Below are 6,263 nucleotides of genomic sequence, written 5' to 3'. Positions count from 1 at the left end.
TTGCAAAGTAGCAGGGTAGTGACTGGGATACTGGTGATAGTGCTGATGTCTGGGACAAGGCTAGAGAGCGGGGCTCATAACCTGTTCCTTGTGGGGCTTAGAGACTTGTTTTTATTCGGACTGTAGCTACTCAGTATTTATACATGTGGTTAAAAACCCTGTACACCGATCGTAGGACCTCTGGTATCTACAGCTATGTCTACTTACATAGATGAGTAATATCTAGCTAATACATTTAGCCCAGTGATGACAGGTATTGTCCAATGGTATATTACTCAATGGTAATGGCCGTATCGTATGATCCTGGAGGATTATACAATTGGTTAATAGGCATTGTACGACTCGGGTGAATAATACGATTGGTCTCTATTCTTAGAATATGACATCAGTCATTCCAGACACTCCTAAATGTTGCTAGAACCTTCTGTAAGGTTCCATTACATGTGATCAACACTCGCTAGTGCTAGTCGCTCCTATGAGATCATCAGGATGTGAATCCTTCAACAGGATACTGGATGATACTCTTTCTCGTAACTTCAGGCTAAGCTCAAGGGGTTCTTCAGAACATCATAATTGAGATGGCATGGATCTGTATGTGTGTCACAGATTTTTGTCACAAATGTCCACACGTGACTTTTCTCATGCCACAGATCACGTGCTTCACCAATATCTCACGCCACTCAGCCACAGACATGACACGTAGAGATCAGGTGATAGTCCACGTCACATGTTATGGTCCAGACCCATGGATGATACGGTCGGACCTGTCTATTCCAGGATATAATAGAGGCACCCATTTGGGAATAAAGGGAACAAGGACTATTGTTATGCATCGGCCTTCCACTTCCTATTAGTTTAGCCAGAAGCCCAGATAGGCATGATGTTCACACCGGAAAACAAAAGGGGAAACAAGATAGGCACGATGTTCACATGCGTTACTGTGACAACCATCGATCTTCCCACTTATTGTTCTACATCTGGACATCCTATTGTTTCATGTACGGCCATTAGCTTATACCCGTAGATAGGTAGCTTAGGTAAGATAGCCTGCTGTACGTGTATATAAGACCAGCCATGTAGAGGATGAAACTTCAGATTGTTTCTCCTCGTCTACTACCGTAGCACCCACTGAGCTTACCAGCTCCTTGATATATCTCTATCCCTTTCCTGTGCTAGCCACATCAATTAGTAAGTCTCAGGCTCTTGCACCACATAGGGTTCAGGGGGATTTCTAGAGATCAGGGGATCAGGGCGGCACGTTCCACGTGACTGCCCTTTTAGTCTTTTTGATCTCTTGTCCGGCGATGCCGTGACATAAGAAACGATCTAACAACTTTCTGCATACCTGCTTAGTGTCTAACACAAGCAGCCATGTATTTTTAGTGCAAGCAGTTTCAGCCGTAGCGCGCGGCTTTTTTGACACACATTCCAATCTGATCTCTACATGACGTGAGCCTCAGCAAGACTCTGAGCTGCCCAAGGCTTCAAAGCGCAAGGCCACCCCCAGGATCGACCTCGACGCACACTACAAGCATCAGGAAACCAACAAGGAGTGTGGAAGGCTCCTCACTCTCACGTCATTAGGCGCATCGTCCACAGACAGGCAGCGTGCAGCAGCTAGGGTTGTAGATACAACACATATCATAAAGCACGGAATCATCTGCAAGCCACGTGATCGCACCCCACCGCTCGAATGCTACAAGCCCAGAAAGGGATGTCTTACCATGGGTGGTCACAAACCCGCGCCACCTCCAGAGCTCATTACATTCAATGCAGTTCCTCCCCCTGTCATTGCTCCCATCCCAGTCTGGCCACTGCCGAACTTTATCAAAATAAACACTGTTGCCCATCCCATCCACCCACTCCTATCTAGAGTGAGGCCGACGATTCATATCGAGACCCTTGCGAAGCAAGTAGACGCTACTCGCTTCAGGCTCCAACCCATCTTAGGAGTGTTCTCGTATCACCTCAAGGACGAGCACCAAGGACCCATCTACAGCCTCGCTACGGAACTCGACAAGGTCTGCACTGACCTACATACCGGAATGCGCACCTACACGTTCATTGAGAAGCAGGTCATCAATACGGTCTGTTTGAAGATAGGAAGCATCAGCTTCAAGCAGATAGGGAAGGAAGAGAGGCTACAGGAGATTGTCAAGGCCCTGGTTTTGATCACAAAAAAATGATACTTGAACTTTTTGTATTAGTTTACACATCTTTACATCACAATGAAAAGAGCCGATCGTGCGTACGCATCCACGTTCCAGCAGAGAATGGATGACATACTCCATACAAACATCGAGACACCACACGACAACAGCACTCCACGCGCCTCGCAGTGCAACTCACCTGAACCTGGGCTAGGACCCCAGGACTCTGCATTACAAGTTGGAGGATCCGCGTCTCCGACACCATCACTCTTACCTGCCTATGTTTCTCCCACCTGGGAGTTTGAAGGGCATCAATTTGAGCATCTAGAAGATGCACTCAGACAGTCTGCTCCCAGCGAAGTCCCGGATCACATCCGAGAATGGGTAATCGTCGTGATGAAGCTCACAGTCAGCACCGAAGTCGCCAAGGTCTACAATGTGCTCGGCAACAAAATGTACGAACATAAGAGGGCCTTCGAATCGTTGATCCAGAACAACAAGAACGAGCACCGGTTAAAAGAGGCAGTCCTCCAAACTAAAAATGGCAAGCTCAAGGACAGGATCGATGCACAAGATGCACACATAACAGTGCTCAACGATGAGCTCTCAGGGACACAAGCAGCAATGTTAGACATTGAAAAAGAGATGATGGAGATCAAGTCAGCTAACACAAAGCTGCGACATGAGCTAGCTTCGCTCAAAGCAAGCGGCATCACTGTGATGCAAGGTCAAACATCTGGTACGGTCCAATCACACAAGCCACGCATCAAAATTGCTGAGCCTCCACACTACTCGGGCAAAGGAAGTCTGGAGGACTGGCTCCAACAACTCGGTATATGGATGCGGTGGAACGAGATCAATGACGACGAACACAAGATTACCATGGCCCTGCTGCATTTGGAGGGTGGCACGTTCACATACATGTCCGAATACGTGACCAGGGCAGCGGCACGGCAGGCACTTGGCACATGGAAAGACTTCGTCGACATTCTCAAAGTAAACTACAGGACCCTCGACCTGGACAAGGATGCGCAGCAGCATTTGAAGGAGATCTGCAGCAAAACGTATCCCACAATGGTATCCTTCGCAGAACAGTTCCATCAATGGGCCACTAAGACCAACTTAGGGCACACTGCACTCATCGGTTACATTGCTGAACATCGAAGCAAGGACGTACACCAGGCAATGGTCACACGAGACAGTCTAGGAATTTCTGACCCCATCACATGGCCGGAATACCTCGACCTATGTCTTCAACTGGAGTCCAAGTTCAGGGCCGATAAGGCAGGACAGCACAGAATGGTAACAACATCATCATCATCGGCACCACGGGCCCCGAAAGATCCTAACACAATGGTCGTGGATCGAATATCCACACTCACCAAGGAGAAGGAAGGATGGCTGGAGAAGAAGCTGTGCGTACGATGCGGGAAACACCCCTTCATTTTTAAACAGTGCTGCCCAGACCCTAAGTACAAGGGTAAATTTGAAATGCCTAAACAAGGGCAAGCAACCAGGGCAATATCTACCATGGCATCATCAACGGGCTCTGACGATAGCAAGGCAAGAGAGGAAGCAGTCCGCACCTTCATAGCCAGCTATGACGTGAAGGGAAAGGAAAAGGAGGCAGAACCGGAACCAGCTGTCGAAGCAGCTAGGATCACGGAGGTAGACGATGATGAGGATTTTCTTCAGCGAGTTCTCTGAGGTCTGGCCAGAGTTCCCATAAACATTGTAATAGTACCTACTCGCTCTCGCATGTACCAGTATCAAGTTTTCTATACATTGCATCTACTGGTTCGTCAAAACATGCGATTGATTTACCTGTGCACCTCAAACAGGGAGTAAGGAAAGTCCAGACTGAGGCGCTCCTCGATTCAGGAGCATATTCTTGCTACATCAACCCACGGCTGGTTGATCAATTGAATCTTGCTATGATCTCACTTGAGAAGGAGATCAGGGTTTATAACGCAGATGCATCCCACAACAAGGGTGGAACCATTAAGAAAAGGGTTCTTCTGAGTATAACTATAGGAAACCACATAAGCAGACAAAGCCTTCTGGTTACCGATATAGGTCACAAGGACGTTATACTAGGCATGAGTTTCCTCAAGGAGCACAACCCTGAAGTAGATTGAGGAAAACTCACAGTCAATTTCACCCGATGCCCACATAGATACGCACCCTCACAGGTAGCAGTCCAGGAGGAGGACCTGGAAGACACAAACATCCCCCACATCAAAGACCTGATGGAGTTCATCAGTTCCCAGGAGTTAGGTGACAACTGGAACGACATGGACAGCTTCATTAGATAGGTGTCATTATCAGAAGACCCTGACACACAAGCTGTAGCGTCGCTCATCATGGGCCTTGACACCAAGAGGAATCGGGATAGAACACCACAAAAAGGAGAACAGGACAAAGACTACTGGTCAGCCTATGTCCCCAAACACTTCCACGAGTATGGTGATGTGTTCTCCAAGAAGCAGTCAGAACGAATGCCCACAAGAAAGCCCTATGATCATCCAATCGAACTTGTTCCAGAGGCATCATTACCATGCCCGGCAAAGTTATATCCTATGAACTTACAGGAAAGAAATTCGCTCGACACGTGGATAGATCAAGAGTTGACCAAAGGATATATCAAGAGATCAAGAAGTCCAACAGCAGCACCCGTCTTCTTCGTCAAAAAGAAAGACAGATCGTTGAGACTAGTCCAAGATTACAGGAACCTCAACGCAGTAACAAAGAAGAACAAGTTCCCAATCCCACGCATTTCGGACCTCATCGACAGACTCTCACATGCTAGCATATTTACAAAGCTTGATCTGAGATGGGGGTTCAACAATATAAGGATTAGGGAAGGAGACGAAGAAAAAGCCACCTTTATCACGCACTGCGGCCTCTTTGAACCCACAGTAATGTACTTCAGTTTCTGCAATGCTCCTAGCACCTTCCAAACAATGATGAATACAGTCCTCGAAGACTTAACCCGCACTGGAAAGGTGGTAGTCTATTTAGATGACATTCTCATATTTACGGACGATCTCGAAGAACACTGACGACTAGTAAAAGCAGTTCTACAGCGTCTCCGGGACAATGACTTATATGCCAAACCGGAAAAATGCTTTTTTGAACAATCCTCGATTGAGTATCTTGGCATGATCATTAGCAAGAACTCAGTACAGATGGATCCTGCCAAAGTCAAAGGTGTGCTTGGCTGGCCCACACCTACTAAGGTCAAACAAGTACAGGCCTTTTTAGGATTCGCAAATTTCTACAGGCGATTCATAAAGGACTTTGCGAAACTCGCACAACCTTTAATGCTTCTCACCTGTAAGAATGTGCCCTGACAATGGAAGGAAGAGCAAGACCAAGCCTTCAGTGCACTCAAAACGGCGTTCACATCAGCCCCGATCTTACAACTCCCCTATGACACTGCACCATACTGACTAGAGACAGACTCCTCAGACTATGCAACTGGTGCAGTACTCGAACAACTGAGAGAAGACAAGCTATGGCACCCAGTCGCATACTACTCAAAGTCACTCAATGAACATGAGCGAAACTACGAGATCTACGACAAGGAAATGCTTGCCATTATTCGGGCACTAGAAGAATACCAGCACTACTTAGAAGGACACCCAGAACCCATTGAGATTTGGTCAGATCATCTCAACCTTACATACTTCCGTCAGGCATAGAAATTATCCCGGTGCCAAGCGCGCTGGTCATTATTCCTCACACGATTTAATTTTGTACTCAGTCACCAGCCTGGAAAGACAATGCTTCGTGCCGATCCTCTGTTCAGGAGGCCAGACCATGAGAGGGGGGTAGACAGCGACAATTCGAACCAAATGCTGTTAAAACCTGAATTTTTCGCTATCAATGCGATTTGACCCGCTCACGCATCTGAAGTTGATGATGCTCAACTACTGGAAAGGATCAAAAAGGCACTCACAGACGACACTATGACCAAGGATTATCATGCACTTTTGACTACAGGACAGCGCGAATTTGGGAAAAACCTCACAGAATGGAACTTTGAGCACGGACTGCTGCTCCATCGCGGAAAGGTTTACGTCCCCAAAGATCAACAGCTACGCCTAGACC

The sequence above is a fragment of the Laetiporus sulphureus genome (genome assembly GCF_001632365.1).
Source record: "Laetiporus sulphureus 93-53 unplaced genomic scaffold LAESUscaffold_45, whole genome shotgun sequence".
In the NCBI taxonomy this organism is placed as follows: Eukaryota; Fungi; Basidiomycota; class Agaricomycetes; order Polyporales; family Laetiporaceae; genus Laetiporus; species Laetiporus sulphureus.
Note: the sequence above shows the minus strand (reverse complement) of the source record.